Genomic DNA, 22,106 nt, shown 5'->3' on the forward strand with positions numbered 1-22,106 from the left:
CCAGAAATCCTGATCCATCAAAGATATCATTCAAAAATAAAGGCCAAAATAAAAACTTTTCCAGATAAACAAAAACAGGAAATTTGTTGCTAGCAGACATGCCTAAGAAATATGAAGCTGGGCATGGTGGCGTACACCTGTAATTGAAGCAAATCAGGAGGCTGAGGCAGGAAGATCTCAAGTTCAAGGCCAGCTTTCAACTTAGGGAAGCCCCTAGCAACCTAGTGAAAGCCTATCTCAATATATATGGCTGGGGATGTGGCACAGTGATTAAGCTCCCTGGGTTCAATCTCCAGTACAAAAAAAGAGAGAAAGAGAGAAATAAAAAGAAAAAAAGGAGGAAAAAAGAAATAGGAACAGCATTTCTTCAGGATGAAAGGATGAAAACAAGTAACAAGTAATCCCAGATGGCAATTCAAACACACACACATGCACACAAAACACCAGATAGATAAAAGTTATCATGTCATTATTATAGTGTAAAAGCATATATTTTTTATCTTTTCTTCATCTGACTTTAAAAACAATTGTATAAAGCATAATCTGTCATTGGGCTTTTTTTCCCCACAGTGCTGAGGATTGAACCCAGGGCCTTGTGTATGTGAGGTAAGCACTCTACCAACTGAGCTATATCCCTAGCCCCAGCCTTTAGCATGTGTATATTATATTTGCCAGTAAGAGCACAAAAGAGGTGGGGAAAAATAAATTTGTATTGGGCTAGGGTAATAATTTCAGACAATAAAGGAATAACATTGCTCTATTGGGTTTGTAACATTAATTGATGAAACATATATAACAACCATATCACAAAATGGGGAAAGAAAATAGAGCTAATATGAATAACCTCTATATACACTAGAATTAAACTAGTATAAATATGAAGTGGATCCTGATATGCTAATATGTACACACTATACCCTGTAGCAACCACTAAAAACTCCTCAAACATATACTGAAACTCATTTACAATTAAACAATTACATTAGAAAATGTTCAATTAATGCAAAATAAATAATGCAGCAGCAACAACAATATACTGTCACATAAAAAACTAAAATTAAAAGATAGACATAAATCCAAATATATCAATAATAGCACTAAATATGAGAGGATCAAGCAATCCAATCAAAGGCAGAGCTTTTCATACTGGATATAAAACAATATCCAGCTATATGCTTTTAAAGGCTTTAGGTTCAAAGATACAAATAGATTGAAAGTAAAAGAATTGAAAATAATATATGTCATGAAAACAGCAACCATAAGAAAGCTGTAGTGACTATAATGATATCTGACAAAATCAACTTTAAAACAAAAAGTCACAAAATATAAACAGAAATTGTAAAATGATAAAAGAGTTAATCCATCAGGAAAATTAAATATATATACAAACACCAGAAAACTACATGAAATGAAGACTGAAAAAATAAAGGGAGAAAGAGACAATTCAAAAACAACAGATAAAGACTTCAATATCCCCACTTTCAATAACGTTCAGAACATCTAGACAAGATCAATAAGGAAATAAGGGACTTGAACAACATTCTGAACCAACTAGACTTAACAAATATCTAAAAATAGAGCACTCAAAAACAAGGGAATATGCATTCTGAAGTACACATGGAACATCTGCAGGAGAGACCACATGCTGGTTTATAAAGCAAATCTCAATACACTTAAAAGGAGAGAAATAATGCCAAAATATCTTCTCTGAATAAATTGGAATAAAATTAGAAATCAATAGCAGGGGGAAATTGGAAAACTCACAAATATGTCAAAATTAAATAACAAGGCTTGGGTGGCTCAGTGGTAGAGTGCTTGCCTAGAACACATGCGGCACTAGGTTCTATCCTCAGCACCACATAAAAAAACTAAATAAACAAAATAAACATATTGTGAACATCTACAACTAAATGTATTTTTTTTAAAAAAATTAAACAACATACTTCTAAATTACCACTCAGTCAAAAAATAAATCCAAACAGGGAAATCAGAAAATATCATAAGCTGACTGAGAATTAAGGCACAACACCAAAATTTATGGCATGCAACAAAAGCAAGGTTTACTGTTATGGACTGAACACTGGGCATTTGTATGCCAAAAACCTAGAAAATATAGATGAAATGGAAAAATGCCTATAAGACACAAACTTCTGAAATTGACTCAAGAAGAAATTAGCAATATAAAAAGATCTATAACAAAAAAACACACACACACATTGAAATAGTAACCAAAAACTACTGACCAACAAAAACCCATGCCCAAATGGTTCCATCAATTAATTCTCCCAAACATTTAAAGAAAAATTAATTTCACTTCTTCCACAAAGTGTTCCAAAAAATAATAAAGAAAATTTCCCAGATCTTTTTATAAGAACTTTACTTACACTGACACCAAAAACAGACCTAAGAGAAGAAAATTGTCAAGCAATATCTGTTATAAATATCATGCAAAAATATTCCCAAAATACTAGCAAACCTAGTGACATATAAAAGGGATTATATACTATGATCAAGTAAGATTTGTTCCAGGGATATAAGATTATTTAAATGTCCCAAAATATTATAGTAAAATTAAATATTATTTTAATAATACATCATATTGATAGAATTGAAAAGTCACAAGACAGCCTCAATAGATGCAGAGTCTAGCTGCTTTCATGGCAAAAGATCTCAACATATTACCAATAGAAGGCGATTTTCTTAACCTGATAAAGGGTATCTACAAAACACACACACACACACACACACACAAGGAAAATCATATTTAATGATGCAAGACTGAAAACTTTCCCTCATATATCAGGAATGAGACAATAGTGTCTGCTTTTGACAATTCTATTCAACATTGTACTAGAGCATTTGGTCAGGACAATTAGCTAAGGAAAAGAAAAATAAAAGTCCTCAAGATTGGAAAGAAATAAGTAATCTTATCTCCATTTGCAGATGACATAATCTTGTTCAGATAGTCCTCAAATTACAATGGGATTGTGTTCCAAAAATCTCGTCATCAAATGAAAATATGCTAACTTTAAAATGCATTATAGCTTAACCTCAAACCATCATAGCTTAACCTCACCTAGCTTAAAAGTGCTCCAAATTCTTGCATCAGCCTACTGTTGGGATATCATCTAACACAAAGTTTATTTTCTAATATGGTGTTGAATAGCTCATGTAATGTATTGAAGAGTGCAATATAGGTGAAAAACAGAATGTTTGTATGTGTATTTTTACCTTCATGAAGTAAAAAAATTGTTAGCTGAACCATCATAACTCAGGGAGAATCATTATACAGAAAATCCTTAGAAATGGACTAAACTGACTGTTAGAACTAATTGAGTTCAGAAAGTTTTTTTTTTTTTTTAAGAACAATAAACACCTTTATTACATGAGCTAAAACAGGAGGGAGGAGGGCTCATTTGCTTTTCTAAGCTTTGATTTTTCCTGGGATAAAACTCCAACTCCTTGCCTTCTAGCACATAGCCGATTGCTTGGCCACATAGTCCTGGTCTTGATGCAATGAAGGCAAGAAGCTTGCCCTGCTGGAACTGCTTCTCCAGAAGAGTGCTGATTTTAGCATTCTTCTTCCTTTCATCTTATTTCTTCTGAATATTCATTGATCACTTTTTGTTTGAAATTTCTTCCTCCTCAGGAGTCAGCTTGCTCCACTTCTTGCAGCACAGGGGCAGTGCATAGTGGGATTCCTACCACCGTTGGTAGGGTGTGATATCAATAACCACGAAGCAGTTCTTCACCAGGATCTTGGTGTGGACCAGCTCATTACTGGACAACATCAGTGATTCTTGTTTTGCAAGTGTAACACTCAGAGCTCCAGGAGAAGTTCCCCACATCCAGGGTCAAAGCCCAGTACTTCTTGTTGCCTCTTCCCACTGGGAAAGTGTGTATGTGGTGGGGGCAAATCTTAGTGTTGGCAGCATGATGTCCCAATTCATACTTCCTTTTCTTGTGGTAGGGCTTTCTCTTGCCCCCAGTCTTGTGGCACTTGTGCCAGTTGTCCCGAGACATGCCCATCACTCAGTGCCGGCTGGAAAGAGCAAGTTCTGAAAGGTTGAAACATGCAAAATCAATATGAAAAAAAATCAATTGTACTTGTATACACCATAGCAATAAACAATCCAAAAAAAAAAAAAAAACAAGAAAATGTTTCCATTTATAATAGTGTAAAAAAGAGCAAAAAAAACGCTGGAGAAAGAATAGACTTTTTAACAAATGGTTCTGGGAAAACTGGATACCCATATGTAGAAAAATGAAAACTAGGTCTCTATCTCTCACCCTATGAAAAAGTCAAATTGAAGTGGATCACAGATCTAGGAATTATATCAGAAACACTGCAAATGCTAGAGGAAAATAGGATTAACACTCCATCGTATAAGCACAGGCACAAACTTCCTTAACAAGACCCCTAAAACTCAAGAAATAGTTTTATAGAATCAATAAGTGGGATAGCAACAAATTAAAAAACTTCTTCACAGCAAAGGAGCTTTAAGATATTTTTTGAGAGAGAGAGAATAGTTTAATATTTATTTTTAGTTTTCGGTGGACACAACATCTTTATTTTATTTTTATGTGGTGCGGAGGATCGAACCCAGTGCCCCGCACTTGTCAGGCAAGGGCGCTACCGCTTGAGCCACATCCCCAGCCCAAAGAGAGTATATATAATGGGAAAAAATCTTCACTAGTTCCTCTTCAGACAGAAGATTAATATCCAGAATACATAAATAAATCAACAAATTTAAAATCATAAAACAAATAACTGATCAATAATTGGGCAAATAGGGGCTGAGATTGTGGCTCAGTGGTAGAGCACTCGCGTACCATGCATGAGGCCCTGGGTTCGATCCTCAGCACCACATAAATGTAAAGTAAAGATATTGTGTCCACCTAAAACTAAAAAATAAATATTAAAATAATAATAATAATAATTGGGCAAATGAACTAAACAGACATTTCTCAAAAGAAGAAATGTACATAGCCAACAAATATATGAAAAAATGTTCAACATCCTTAGCAGTCAGAGAAATGCAAATCAGAACTACACTGAGATTACACAGTAGAATAAGGTGAGTGGGGGGAGGAAGGAGCGAATTTGGAGGGCCCAGGAACTGAAATAGAGTAAATTATATTCCATGAATGTATGATTTTATCAGAATGAACCCAACTATTATGTACAACTCTAATGTACCAATGAAAGCTCAATATAAATCAAAACTACAGTGAGATTTCATCTCACACCAGTTAGAATGGCAATAATAAAAACACAATAACAATAAATGCTGGCAAAGATGTGGGGAGAAACATACACTCCTACATTTTTGATGGGACTGCAAATTGGTATAATCACTTTGGAAAGCTGTATGGAGATTCCTCAGAAGACTAGGAATGGACCTACCACTCAGCCATTTCACTCCTTGTTATTTATTCAGAAGAACTAAAATTGGTACATGTATACCAAAATTTATAGAAGTTCAATTCACAATAGCCAAGTTTTGGAACCAGCCTAGGTGCCCATCAACAGAGGAACAAAGAACATGTGATATATATAAAAAATGGAGTTTACTCAGCTATAAAGAAGAATGAAATTATATTATTTGCTGATAGATGGAGGGAACAGGATAACATCATACTTAGTGAAATAAACCAGACAGAGAAAATCAAAGATTGAATATTTTCTTTTATATGCAGAAGCTCGAGAGAAATAAGGAATTTAGAAAAGTGACTTCATGAAAATAGAGGAAAATACAGTGTAGCAGAGGAAAGAGAGGATGGATGGAAAAGGGAGGAATTGCAGAATGAAATGGACCAAACTGTGCTTTGGGCATGTATGAACATATCACAATGAATTCCACTTCTATGTACAACTATAATGTTCCAATTAAAACTTAAATTGATAGAAGGAAGACCAATAGGGTAGGAGAAGGATGGAAGGGAGAAGAAGAGAGAAGAGGGTAGTTCAAAGGATTGAATTGGAGCAAATCCTGTTACATGCATTTATGAATATGTCAAAATAAAAAATAAATTAAAAAATTGTATCATAAAAAAGCAAACTTCTTTTAAAAGGGAAAAATACTTAGAAATAAATTTGGAAAGGAAGACCAAAATTAATATTCTAAAACTATAAAGTATTGCTGAGAAAAGTTAAGGGAAAGCTCAGTAAATTAAAAAAAAAAAAAAAAACATGACTCATGGATCAGAAGACTTAACATTGTTCAGATGACAATACTGATCAAACTTATTTATACTTTGAGAGCAGTTCTTGTCAGAATCCTAGTTGACTTATTTGTAGATATTGCCAAAATGATTATGAAATTTAGGTGGAAATTCAAGACACCCAGGATAGAAACAAATCAATATTTAAAAAGAAGAACAAAGTACAGTTATTCACACTTCATTATTGTAAAATTGTTGCAAGCAGTAGTATTCAAGACAGTGTGGTATTGACATAAGAATATATCAATGGAATAATTGCGTGAACATACTTTATATACAGAGATATGAAAATTGTGCTCTATATGTGTAATAAGAATTGTAATGCATTCCATTGTTGTCGTATATTTAAAAAAATAAAATCAATTAAAAAAAGAAAAAAAGAGAATTCAAAAATAGACACATACATCTCTAATCAACTGATTTTTGACAAGGGTGCCAATAATATAAATAGGGGAATAAATAGTCTTTTCAACAAATGGTGCTGGGACATTTGGATAACCACATGTGTAAGAATGAAGTTGGATCCTAACTTCACACCATATACAAGTGATACAAAATGGATGAAAGACCTAAATATAGAAGCTAAAATTTAAAATCATCATAACCTATGATTTGGCAAAGGATAGTTGGATATGACACAAAGAACACAGGCAACAAAGCAAAATTTAGATAAATTGGACTTCATCGAAATTTAAAAGTTTTGGAGCTGTGAATGTAAGTCGGTGTTAGAGTGTGTACTTAGCATGCATAAGGTCCTGTGTTCCATCTCCAGCACTGAAAAACACAAATTTTGTGTGATTCAAAAGACACCATCAAGAAAATGAAAAGACAGTTCAAATAATTGGAGAAAATTACAAATATTATATTTGGTAAGGGATTTGTATCCAGAATATATAAAGAGTATTCAAAACTCAATAACAAGAGAACAACTCAATTTTTAAATGAGCAAAGAATCAGAATAGAATTTTATCAAAGCAAGGTATATAAATGGACAATAAGAGCATGAAAAGTTGCTCCATGTCATTAATCATTAGGGGGATATAAAACAGAACCACAACAAGATATTTATACTCATTAAAATGGCTTGAATCAAAATGGTCAGATTTTAACGAATGTTGATAAGGATATAGAGAAAGCGTAACCCTCATACACTGGTGGTGGTAATGCAAAATGGTGAAATTACTTTGCAAAACAGGCTGTCAATTCCTCAGATTTCCCATTTGATTCAGCAATTCCACTCATAGGTTTACATTAAAGACATATGAAAACACACAAAAACTTTTTTATGAATACTTATATCATTATTATCCATAATAGCCAAAAATTAGAGCTAACCCAAACATCTTTCAAATTTGTAATGGATAAATAAAATGGAGCATATTCACACAATGGAATATTATTTGTCCATAAAAATAAATTAAATACTGATGCTTATTACAAATGAATAAGCCATGAATACATTTTGCTAATTGAATTAGCCAGTTAAAACATACTATATATTATACAATTTTATTCATATGAAATATGCAGAAAAAGAAATCTATAGTTGAATGTAGATTAATAAACCAGGCACAGTGGCATATGCATATAATCCCAACAAATCAGGAGTCTGAGGCAGGAAGATTACAAATTTGAGACAAACATCAGTAATATAGAAAGAACTTTGGCAACTTAGCAAGACCCTGCTGTATCAATAAAATAAATACATAAAAGGGGCTATGGATGTAGCTCATGGGTTAAGCACTCCTAGTTTCAATCTCTAGTATCAAAAAAATAAGTAAATAAATGAAGATTAGTGGTTGCCTAGGACTGTGGAAGGGGATTGGAGGAAAGAGGATGAAGACTAAATGATATGATATTTTATTTTGAAGTTATAAAAGTATTCTAAAATTGTGGCAATTGTTGCAAAAAATCTCTGAATATGCTAAAAACAACTGGGTTATATATTAGATGAATTTTATGACATATGAATTATATATTGGTAAATCTATTTAAAAAATAAAGCAGTTGGGAAAATAACTTCTACAATAGGACATATTTGCAAATCATACATTAGGCACAGGACTTGATACATAATATATTAAGAACTGCTGTATCTCACAAATAAAAACATAAACAACTCAAGTGAAAGATGTGCAAAGAATTTGAATAGATGCTTCACAAAGGCATCATGAAAACTTACTTAACAAAATTAAACATCAGGTAAGTGAAAAATAATCCCCTCTCTACTCACCCACCAGAAGTTTTTTAAACGGTATTTAAAATACTACTGAAGACATGAAAAAACAGTAACTCTCATATACTGTTGGTAAGAATATGAAATAGTTAAAATTTATTTGACAAAGAGTCTAACATTTTTAAAAATAAACCTAATCATACCCTATGGCCTAAGAGAAATGAAAACACGCCTCACAAAAAGATTCATACATGATCATTCATAATGTCTGTTCATAATAGCTATACCTGGTAATAGAGCATTAACAAGTGAATGAAGACAGTCGCAGTTGTGCACTCCTGTAATCAGAGCCACTCCAGATGCTGAAGCAGGAGGACCACAAGTTTGAGGTCAATCTCAGAAAATTAACAAGACCTTGATTCACAATAAAAAGTATAAAAAGTGTTGGGAAAATAGCTCAGTGGTAAACCATCCCTGAGTTCAAGCCCTAGTACCACAAAAAAACAAATCACTACCGAAACAAAAACAAAAAGCACAAAACACCATGTGAATGGATAAATAAATTGTGGTATATTCATGTCATGGGATACTATTCAGCAATAAAAAATAATAAAATGTGAATCTTATAGACATTATGATGAGTGAAGGAAACCAGACACAAAAGAGTTTAAAATTCACAATTCCATTATATAATATTCTAGAACAGTGTTGCTTCTGAGTGGCAGGCAGGGCAGGCATTGACTAGGAAAGGAGCATTTCTGGGGTGCTTTGAATTCTTATGGCAGATTTTGCTCACAGATACACGGTTTCATCAAAACTTGTGGAATTGTACACTTCAGACTTGTGAATTTCATCCAATTTAAACTTCATCTAAGAAAAAGAGACATGTCAAAATGAACCTCACTATTATGCATGCGTATAACACACTAAGAAAAATTTAAAAATCCAGACATGGATTTTACTTAACGATAAGCATGCTAAAGTGTATATGGGTTAAATGTACTGATGTCTGCAACTTATTGTGTAATTTGTCTAAAATAATACAGATTTATGGATGAATAAACAGATCAATAAATGATAAACAAATACAGCAAAGTTGCAATTTTAGAATGTAGGTGGTGGTTATATTTGCTCACTGTGCATTTTTAAACTTCTGTATGAAAATTTTCACAACATCTCATTTTTGTCCCTCCCCACAGTAAAAATATACTTGCATCTTAAAAATTCTTGGAAAAATTACACCAGAGTGGAGATATGGCTGTAGAATTAGTTACAGCATATTTTCACTTTATTCTTTACATTATTTTGTAATATATAAATCTTTTTCAATAATCATGCATTTCTTTCAAAACCAGGGGGAGAGAAACAAAGCACTTTTATTTTGAGGAAAACCAAACATTCATTCTTCTGACCTTAAAGAAATAAAAGCAAGAATAAGGCAAATCAGGCTAATAGCTCCACAGGTATTGCTCCATAAGGAACACTAGAAACTAGATAAGGGGATTGTGAAATTAATATGTCAATTACATTCACTAAAATATCAACATACTTGAAAACAATTCTCATAAGAGTTGAAACAAAACCCTTTTCATTTCTATTTTTGTTGTTGCTGTTTCTATGTTGTGCCAGGAAAATAATCCAGGAGCAGTTACCCACTCAGTGACATCCCTAGCCCTTTTTATTTATTAATATTTATTTTGAGATGGGTCTTGCTAAGTTGCTTAGGGTTTAAGTTGCTGAGGCTGGCCTCAAACTTGTGATCCTCATCCCAAAGTGCTGGAATTATAGGCGTGTACCACCAAGTCAGATTCACTTCTACTGTTTTTAATATATACTTCCAGGTATCTGGTAGTCTTCTGTTCCATTTTGTTTTTCCCCTTTAGTCCCAGTTGGCAGTATTTCTGCTGGTATAATCCCAACACTATTCCTGGACTTAGCTGAGATGGCTGAATAGAGTTGAGAGTAATCTCTTATGGAGTGATTGTCCAACCACATTTTTAGTGATGCTTTCTTATTTTCGTTACAATATGGATAGACTAAGAATTTTCCAAATCTGAAAGTTTTGGTTCCTCTTTGCTTAACTGTTGCTTAAATATATCTACTTCCTTCCTTATTTTAACATAAGCAGTAAGAAGAAGCCAAGTCACACCTTCAGTGTTTTGCTTAGAAATCTTGGCTAAATATCCAATTTTATTGCTCATAAATTAAAACCTCCATGACATGCTAGAACACAATTCAATGGGGACTGGCTATTTAGCTCAGTGGTAGACTGCTCCTGGGTTAAATCTCTAGTACTGGGGCGGGGGGAGGAAGAAACAGAAAAAGGGGAATGGTTGCTAATTCTTTTCTATGAGGTCATCATTACCCTAATGCCAGAATCACATAAAGATATCACAAGAAAATTGTAGGCCAATATAATATCCTTTATGAATATAGGTGCAAAATCTTCAACAAAATACTAGAAAATTGAATCCAGCAGCATCATAAAAGAATGTATCATGATCATTTTGGAGTTATTCCAGGAATGCAATATAAGAGTATCAATCAATGGAATAGATGACATTTTTAGAATGAAGAGCGAAAACACATGATCATCTAAATTGATGCAGGAAATAGTATTTGGCAAGCCCAAACCATTTCATAATACATAATTTAAAGAACAAATTCAGAAACATAGAAAATAAGAGGAAATTTTTGCAACATCATAAAGGGTATTTATTTAAAACCCACATCTAAAATATACTTAATGGTGAAAAACAAAATCGATATATGTCAGCCAACTAAACGTAAGAGAGAGAAGACACAAATTAACAGCATTGGACATGATAAAGTATCAAAACCAACATTACTGAAATACAAATGATTATTAGAAACTATTTTGAAATTTTCCATTGCAATAAACCAGAAACTCTTGAAGACATTGACAAATTCCTAGAGACATATGACCTACCTAAATTGAACCATAAATAGAAAACTTAAAACATATCACTATCAATTAATAAAATTGAGGCAGATATCAAAAGGTTTTCAACAAAGAAAAGTCTAGGACCAGATGGATTTTCAGTTGAGTTCTACCAGACCTTTAAAGGTAATACCAATACTTCTCAAATTATTCCATGAAGTTGAAAAGGGGGGAACACTGACAAAATTTTATTTGATAAAGCCAGTATCACCCCAATACTGAACCCAGCAAAGACTCATCAAAGAAAGAAAATTACAGGCCAACATCCTTGATGAACATAAATGCAAAAATTCTTAATAAAATATTGTCAAACCTCATTTATAAACACATTGAGATGATAATGCACCCTGATCAAGTGAGCTTCATACAAAATTGGTTCAACATATGGAAATCAATAAATGTAATTTACCACATAAGTAGAGTTAAGGACAAGAATCACTTGATGGATGCAGAAAAAGCATTTGACAAAGTAGTGCACCCATTCATGTTTAAAATACTAGGGTTAAAATGAATTTACCTCAAAATTTCAAAGACTATATATGAGAAAACCAAGGCCAACATTAATAATGGGCAGAAGAACAAAACAGACACTTGTCAAAAGAGGAAATGCAAATAATAAATAATATTCAACATCTCTAGCAATCAGGAAAATGCAAATCAAATACATTGCTGGCGGGACTGCAAATTGGTGCAACCACTCTGGAAAGCAGTATAGCAATTCCTAAGAAAATTAGCAATGGAACCAGTTATTAGACCCAGTTATCCCACTCCTCAGTCTATATACAAATGACTTAAAATCAGCATACCATAGTGACATGGCCACATCAATGATTATATGAGCTCAATTCACAATAACCAAGCTATGAAACCAACCTAGGTGTCCTTCAACAGATGATGGATTAAGACAATGTGATATTATACACAATGGAATATTACTCAGCCATAAAGAAGAGTGAAATTATGGCATTTACCAGTAAATGAATGAAACTGGAGACTGTCCTTCTAAGCAAGATAAACCAATCCCCCAAAAATCAAAGGCCAAATATTCTCTCTGATATGGCAATGCTAACACATAATAAGGGAGAGGGAATGGAAAAATAGAATTTCATTGGATTAAAGAAAGGGAAATGAAGGGAAGGGAGGGGGAAGAGAATGGGAAAGACAGTAGAATGAATCAGACTTAACTTTCCTATGTTCACATATGAATACACAACCAGTGTAACTCCACATCATGTACAACCACATACTCCACATACATGGAGTATATTATACATACTCCATGTATGTATAATATGTCAAAATACATTCTAATGTCATGTATAACTAAAAAGAACAAATTTTTAAAAGTGAAAAAAAACCTAACTTGACATTTATAATTTTTTTTTTGAGAGAGAGAGAGAGAGAGAGAATTTTTTTTTTTAACATTTATTTTTCAATTTTCGGTGGACACCTTTATTTTATTTTATGTGGTGCTGAGGATCGAACCCAGGGCCCTGCGCATACCAGGCAAGCACGTTAGCGCTTGAGCCACATTCCCCAGCCCCTAACTTGACATTTAATCTTAATCATTCCAGCCAGAATGGAAATTATCAAGAATATAAATAATAAATGTTGGTGAGGATGTGGAGGAAAAGGTACTCTCATATACTGGTGGTAGGACTGCAAATTAGTACAACCACTGTGGAAAGCTGCATATAGATTCCTTAAAAATCTAAGAATACAACTGCCATATTACCCAGCTATTCCATTCCTTGGTATATATCCAAAAGATCTAAAATCAGCATACTATAGGTATGCAGCCACCTCAATATTTATAGCAGCACAATTCACAATAGCCAAGCTATAGAACCAGCCTATGTGCCTATCAACAGATGAATGGATAAAGAAAATGTGCTATATGTACACAATGGATTATTCATCATAAAGAAGAATGAAACTATATCATTTGCCAGTAATTGGATAGAACTTGGGACCATCATTCTAAGTGACATACTCCAGTCCCAGAAAGTAAAATGTTGAATGTTTTCTTTGATATGCAGAAGCTAGACCAAAAAAAGGGGGAAAAATAAAAGAAAGGTGGGGTAACACCTTCAAAATAGAAGAGAGATCAGTGGAGTAGAGAAAGGGGATTGATGGGGAGAGAGGAAGAATGAAATAAGCAAAGAATAGTGTAATGAATCTGAACTAACTTTCTTATGTACATATATGAAAATACCAGAGTGAATCTCACCATCACATATATGCACAAGATACTAATTTACAAAAACTTATAAATAAATAGCAGAAGAATCAGTAGAGGGAAGAGAATAGGAAGAGGGAGAAGGGGGAGAAAGAGAAAGTACCAGGGACTAAATTAGAGCAAATAATATTCCATGTTTCTATAATTATGCTAAAGACAATTTTAAAATTATGTATAACAAAAATGAACCAATAAAAACAATAAAAAATATACTCAGTGATGAAAGACTGAATGTTTTCTCTGCATGATCAAGAGCAAGACAAGTACACCTGATTTAACCACTTCTATTCAAAATTGTAAAGGTAGGTTTAACTAGAATAAAAGGATCATGAAAAAAATTTAAATGTGTTCAAATTGGAAAGAAAGAAGTAAAATTATCTCTGTTTAAGTGTTCTGTAATCTTAAATGTATAAAATTATAAAGAATACACGAAACTAAGTCAGAATTTATAAATGAATTTAACAGAGTAAGGCCACAAGATCAATATGCAAAATTCAGTTCTATTTCTGTACAGTAGAAATGAACAATCAAAAAAAAAAAAGGAATTAAGAGAACAACTCCACTTACAATATCATAAAGAATCCTAAAATACCTAAATATAAATTTAATCAAGACATGCAGGGGACCAGGGTTGTGACTCAGTAGCAGAGCACTTGCCTAGCATGTGTGAGGCACTGGGTTTGATCCCCAGCACCACGTAAAAATAAAAACAAATAAATAAAAGTATTGTGTCCATCTACTAAAAAGAAAAAAAAATTTAAAAAAGACATGCATGTCTAAAACTACAAAACATTACTTAAATTGTTTAAAGATTTGAATAAATGGAAAGGCATTTCTTGTCCATGGATTTGGAAGAAAAAAAATGTTAAAAAGACAATACTGTCTTAAATTTACTCCCTGTCAAAATTCCAATGACCTTTTTGAAGAAATGAAAAGCTCATTCTAAAACAGATCAGCATGCATTGATATGGAATTGCAAAGAAGCTCAAAAAGTCATTCTTACATTTACACACACACACCACCAGTGGAATACAATTGAGTGTCCATAAATAAACAATGTTGGTCATCTATTTTTGTATATCTGTAGTACTGGGAATTGTTCCTATGGCCTCCCTTATGCTAGGCAAGTGATCTAAAACTAAGCTACATCCCCATCCCAGTAATTGATTTTGACCAGGCTACCAAAAGCATTCTATAGGAAAAGAATAGTCTCTTCAACAAGTGGAATTGGGAAAATTAGCCACTTGCAGAAGAATGAAATTATCTCCTACTTCACATAATATTAAAAATTAACTCAAAATGGATCAAAGACCTAAAAGAATAAGATAAAGCTGTAAAACTCTTAAAAGAAAACACAGGGTAGATCTTAGATTTGGCAATGGATTCTTAGGAATGACATCAAAAGCATAAGTATCAAAAGAAAAAAACAGATAAGTTAAACTTTATCAAAATTAAAAACTTTTCCCTTCAAATGACACTATTAAGAAAGTAAAAAGGCAATCTATTTAATGGAAGGAAGTATTTGCAAATAGTATAATATTGGTCTAATATTTCTAATATATAGGAATTCTTACAGCTCAAAACCAAAAATAAAACCCAATTAAAAATGAGAAAAGAATGGGCTAGGGTTGTGTCTCAGTGGTAGAGTGCTTGCCTAGCATGTGTGAGGCACTGGGTTTGATTCTCAGCACCACATATAAATAAATGAATAAAACAAAGATCCATCACCATCTAAATTTAAAAAAAAAATGGGAAAAGAACTAGGCATGGTGACATGCACCTATAATCCAAGAAATTTGGAAGGCAAGGCAGGAGGATCACAATTACAAGGCCAGCTTCAGTAACTTAGCAATACCCTTTCTCAAAATAAAAAATAAAAAGGCTGGAGATGGAGCTCAGTGGTAAAGCATCCCTGGGTTCAATTCCCATTAAAAAGGGGATGTTATTTAATAGGGAGTTCCTAGCAATTGTAGTCATTTATCCTTAGGGATTTTTAGTCATTTATCCTTAGGGATTTAAAACATGCTTACACAAAAACTTGTACATGATTGTTCACAGCAACATTATTCATAATAGCCAAAATATGGAAGTAACCTAAATGCTCACCAACTGATGCATGGATAATAACATACAGCATATTCATGCAGAGGAGTATTATTTGGCAATAAAAAGAATGAAGTACTGTTACAGGCTGTAGCATGGCTAAACCTTGGAAACATGATGGTAAGTGAAATAAATCATATACAAATGCTCACTTAATGTATAATTTGATTTATATGAAATATGCAGAATAGGTAAACCACAGAGACAAAAAGATTAGTGGTTTGTAGGGACTAGGAGGATGGGGAAATGGAAATGACTGCTTAATGGGTGTGAGGTTTCCTTTTGGGATAATAAAATATTTTGGACCCAGATAGAGTTTGCCAGTTGTGTAACATTTTGAGTGTAATAAATGTCACTGAATTGTACACTTTAAACTGATTTATTTTATATGAATTTTACCTCCATAAGAAAGCAAGAAAAAGAAAAGGTTGGAAATGAAGTTGCACTAAGGGTAAGAGTAGATATTAAAAACAGGACAGTCCATATAAACTAAAAATGTATACAGAGTTACAGTTTATGCAATCAGGGAGTAATGAGAAGTCCAAGATCAAGTAAAAATACGTCTTCAATAAGTGAAAGGGCTCTGGACTAACAGGATTGAGAGACTCCCAGGAGCCACCTTACAGGGATTTCTGTCAGCACATAGAGGGCAGAAGCTCGGCTCAGAGGGCACAGCTCCGCCTATTGGAAGAGAAGAAAATGGGATTCAGCCATAGAACAGGGGATGCCAGCATGGCAGAGATCTGATGTCATCGGAGAGCGGGCCGAGGAGAGAACTTCATCGGTGCCAGAGGTGACGGAAACAGTTGGTCTCCTGGTAGGGAGGGTGAGTCACAGATACCCGAGTCTCTCTCGCTTTGTCGTCGAGCCAGAGGGGAGGAGTGGGGCCGCCGCCCGCGCCCACAAGGTAGGCAGACCTGCGACCAACCTGCAGATCAGGCTCAGCGGTCTGCGGGCGTGGTAGGAGGGGCAGGGCAGAGCCGCCGCCCGCACCAGCAAGGTAAGCAGACCTGCGACAGACCGGCGGATCAGGCCCAGCGGCCTGCCAGCATGGTACACACTTCACCCCAACTGGAGTAGGGGCAGAGGAGAGCCTTCGCCCGCGCCCAGATCAGGCCCAGCGGCCCGCCTGTGTGGTGGTCAAGTGACCCCAATTGGAGTGGGGGCGGAGCGGAACTGCCACCCGTGCCCGCAAGGTGGGCAGACAGGCGACCAACCTGCAGATCAGGCCTAGCGGTCCCCGGGCGTGGTAGGAGGGGCAGGGCAGAGCCTTCGCCCCCCACCTGCAAGGTAGCAGACCTGCGACAGAACGGCGGATCAGGCCCAGGGGTCCGCAGGCATGGTAGACACCTCACACCAATTGGAGGAGGGGCAGAGCAGAGCCCCCGCCCGCACCTGCAAGGGAGACTTTTCAACTATACAAGAGCAATATAAATATATAGGGGGGGGGGAAATTTCAAAAACACAACAGTTTCACCAAGAAGAAAGAAACGCAAGCAGTATGAAAAGACAAGGAAAGAAAGGACTACAAGCAATGCAGGTCAACTCAACTTTAGAAGAGGTAACAGCTGCAGCAGATGGAATGTCAGATAAAGAATTCAGGATATACATGCTTCAGATGATCTGGAGTATCAAGGAAGACATTAGACAGCAAAATCAGACAATGAAAGATCACTTCGACAAGGAATTACACAAACAAATCCAGGAAGCAAAGGATCAACTATACAGGGAGATAGAGGTTATAAAAAACAAACAAACAGAAATCCTAGAAATGCAGGAAGCAATAAACCAACTTAAAAACTCAATGGAGAATACTACCAGCAGAGTAGAACACTTAGAAGATAGAACATCAGACAATGAAGACAAAGTATTTCAACTGGAAAAGAACATAGACAGCTCAGCAAGACTGTTAAGAAACCATGAGCAGAACATCCAAGAAATATGGGATAACATTAAGAGACCAAACTTAAGAGTCATTGGGATACAGGAAGGTACAGAACTCCAAACCAAAGGAATGAGCAATCTATTCAATGAAATAATATGAGAAAACTTCCCAGACTTGAAGAATGAGACAGAATCCCAAATCCTAGAAGCCTACAGGACGCCAGATGTGCAAAATCATAAGAGATCCACACGTAGACACATTATAATGAAGATGCCCAACATACAGAATAAGGAGAGAATTTTAAAAGCTACAAGAGAAAGGAAGCAGATTACATTTAGGGGTAAGCCAATCAGGATAACAGCTGATCTTTCAACACAGACTCTGAAAGCTAGAAGATCCTGGAATAACATATTTCAAACACTGAAAGAAAATGGGTTCCAACCAAGAATTGTGTATCCAGCGAAATTAAGCTTCAGGATGGAAGATGAAATTAAAACCTTCCACGACAAACAAAAGTTAAAAGAATATGCAGCTAGAAAACCATCTCTTCAAAACATCCTCGGCAAAACATTACAGGAAGAGGAAATGGAAAATAACAATGAAAACCAACAGTGGGAGGTATGACAGTAAAGGGGGGGGGGATAATCAAAGAGGAAAACAAACCATGTTTAGTAACATAAATAAACAAATATGGCTGGAACAACAACCCATATCTCAATAATAACCCTAAATGTTAATGGCTTAAACTCACCAATTAAGAGACACAGGCTAGTAGAATGGATCACAAAACAAGACCCAACAATATGCTGCCTACAGGAGACGCATTTGATAGGAAACGACATACATAGGCTGAAGGTGAAAGGTTGGGAAAAATCATATCACTCATATGGACTTCGGAAACAAGCAGGAGTGTCCATACTCATAACAAATAAAATAGATTTCAAGCCAAAGTTAATCAAAAGGGATAAAGAGGGACACTACATACTGCTCAAGGGAACCATACACCAACAAGAAATAACAATCATAAATATATATGCCCCAAACAATGGTGCAGCTATGTTCATCAAACAAACTCTTCTCAAGTTCAAGTGTCTAATAGACCACCATACAATAATCATGGGAGACTTCAACACACCTCTCTCGCCACTGGACAGATCTTCCAAACAAAAGTTGAATAAGGAAACTATAGAACTCAATAACACAATTAATAACCTAGACTTAATTGACATATATAGAGTATACCACCCAACATCAAGCAGTTACACTTTTTTCTCAGCAGCACATGGATCCTTCTCAAAAATAGATCATATATTATGTCACAGGGCAACTCTTAGACAATATAAAGGAGTAGAGATAATACCATGCATCCTATCTGATCATAATGGAATGAAACTGAAAATCAACTATAAAAGAAGGAAGGAAAAAGCATACATCACTTGGAGAATGAATAATAGGTTACTGAATGATCAATGGGTTATAGAAGACATCAAGGAGGAAATTAAAAAATTCTTAGAGATTAATGAAAACACAGACACAACATATCGGAATCTATGGGACACATTGAAAGCAGTTCTAAGAAGAAAATTCATTGCTTGGAGTTCATTCCTTAAAAAAAGAAAAAACCAACAAATAAATGATCTCATACTTCATCTCAAAATCCTTGAAAAAGAAGAGCAAAACAACAGCAAAAGAAGTAGAAGGCAAGAAATAATGAAAATCAGAGCTGAAATTAATGAAATCGAAACAAAAGAAACAATTGAAAAAATTGACAAAACTAAAAGTTGGTTCTTTGAAAAAAATAAACAAAATCGACAGACCCTTAGCCATGCTAGCGAAGAGAAGAAGAGAGAGAACTCAAATTACTAGCATACGGGATGAAAAAGGCAATATCACAACAGACACTTCAGAAATACAGAAGATAATCAAAAATTATTTTGAATCCTTATACTCCAATAAATTAGAAGATAGTGAAGGTATAGATAAATTTCTTAAGTCATATGATCTGCCCAGATTGAGTCAGGAGGATATAGACAACCTAAACAGACCAATATCAATTGAGGAAATAGAAGAAACCATCAAAAGACTACCAACTAAGAAAAGCCCAGGACCGGATGGGTATACAGCAGAATTTTACAAAACCTTTAAAGAGGAACTAATACCAATACTTTTCAAGCTACTTCAGGAAATAGAAAAAGAGGGAGAACTTCCAAATTCATTCTATGAGGCCAACATCACCCTGATACCTAAACCAGACAAAGACACTTCAAAGAAAGAAAACTTCAGACCAATATCTCTAATGAACCTAGATGCAAAAATCCTCAATAAAATTCTGGCGAATCGGATACAAAAACATATCAAAAAAATTGTGCACCATGATCAAGTAGGATTCATCCCTGGGATGCAAGGCTGGTTCAATATACGGAAATCAATAAATGTTATTCACCACATCAATAGACTTAAAAATAAGAACCATATGATCATCTCGATAGATGCGGAAAAAGCATTCGACAAAGTACAGCATCCCTTTATGTTCAAAACTCTAGAAAAACTAGGGATAACAGGAACATACCTCAATATTGTAAAAGCAATCTATGCTAAGCCTCAGGCTAGCATCATTCTGAATGGAGAAAAATTGAAGGCATTCCCTCTAAAATCTGGAACAAGACAGGGATGCCCTCTTTCACCACTTCTGTTCAACATAGTTCTCGAAACACTGGCCAGAGCAATTAGACAGACGAAAGAAATTAAAGGCATGAAAATAGGAAAAGAAGAACTTAAATTATCACTATTTGCAGATGATATGATTCTATACCTAGCAGACCCAAAAGGCTCTACAAAGAAACTATTAGAGCTAATAAATGAATTCAGCAAAGTGGCAGGATATAAAATCAACACGCATAAATCAAAGGCATTCCTGTATATCAGCGACAAATCCTCTGAAATGGAAATGAGGACAACCACTCCATTCACAATATCCTCAAAAAAAATAAAATACTTGGGAATCAACCTAACAAAAGAGGTGAAAGACTTATACAATGAAAACTACAGAACCCTAAAGAGAGAAATAGAAGAAGATCTTAGAAGATGGAAAAATATACCCTGTTCATGGATAGGCAGAACTAACAGCATCAAAATGGCGATATTACCAAAAGTTCTCTATAGGTTTAATGCAATGCCAATCAAAATCCCAAGGGCATTTCTTGTAGAAATAGAGAAAGCAATCATGAAATTCATATGGAAAAATAAAAGACCCAGAATAGCAAAAACAATGCTAAGCAGGAAGTGTGAATCAGGAGGTATAGCGATACCAGACTTCAAACTATACTACAGAGCAATAGTAACAAAAACAGCATGGTACTGGTACCAAAACAGGCGGGTGGACCAATGGTACAGAATAGAGGACACAGAAACCAATCCACAAAACTACAACTATCTTATATTTGATAAAGGGGCTAAAAGCATGCAATGGAGGAAGGATAGCATCTTCAACAAATGGTGCTGGGAAAACTGGAAATCCATATGCAACAAAATGAAACTGAATCCCTTTCTCTCGCCATGCACAAAAGTTAATTCAAAATGGATCAAGGAGCTTGATATCAAATCAGAGACACGCCGTCTGATAGAAGAAAAAGTTGGCTACGATCTACATACTGTGGGGTCGGGCTCCAAATTCCTCAATAGAACACCCATAGCACAAAAGTTAATAACTAGAATCAACAAATGGGACTTACTCAAACTAAAAAGTTTTTTCTCAGCTAAAGAAACAATAAGAGAGGTAAATAGAGAGCCTACATCCTGGGAACAAATCTTTACTCCTCACACTTCAGATAGAGCCCTAATATCCAGAGTATACAAAGAACTCCAAAAATTAGACAATAAGATAACAAACAACCCAATCAACAAATGGGCCAAGGACCTGAACAGACACTTCTCAGAGGAGGACATACAATCAATCAACAAGTACATGAAAAAATGCTCACCATCTCTAGCAGTCAGAGAAATGCAAATCAAAACCACCCTAAGATACCATCTCACTCCAGTAAGATTGGCAGCCATTATGAAGTCAAACAACAACAAGTGCTGGCGAGGATGTGGGGAAAAGGGTACACTTGTACATTGCTGGTGGGACTGCAAATTGGTGCAGCCAATTTGGAAAGCAGTATGGAGATTTCTTGGAAAGCTGGGAATGGAACCACCATTTGACCCAGCTATTCCCCTTCTTGGTCTATTCCCTAAAGACCTAAAAAGAGCATGCTACAGGGACACTGCTACATTGATATTCATAGCAGCTCAATTCACAATAGCAAGACTGTGGAACCAACCCAGATGCCCTTCAATAGACGAATGGATTTAAAAAATGTGGCATTTATACACAATGGAGTATTACTCTGCATTAAAAAATGACAAAATCATAGAATTTGCAGGGAAATGGATGGCACTAGAGCAGATTATGCTAAGTGAAGCTAGCCAATCCCTAAAAAACAAATGCCAAATGTCTTCTTTGATATAAGGAGAG

The 22,106-nt window shown here is 35.0% G+C and overlaps 1 pseudogene; it reads right to left on the minus strand.

Annotated features, from left to right (window-relative positions):
- Positions 1 to 3,359: 3,359 nt before the first annotated feature.
- On the minus strand, positions 3,360 to 4,284 carry LOC114093120 (small ribosomal subunit protein eS8 pseudogene; annotated as a pseudogene).
- Positions 4,285 to 22,106: the final 17,822 nt, after the last annotated feature.

Source organism: Marmota flaviventris, chromosome X (assembly GCF_047511675.1).
Source record: "Marmota flaviventris isolate mMarFla1 chromosome X, mMarFla1.hap1, whole genome shotgun sequence".
NCBI classification, from domain to species: domain Eukaryota; kingdom Metazoa; phylum Chordata; class Mammalia; order Rodentia; family Sciuridae; genus Marmota; species Marmota flaviventris.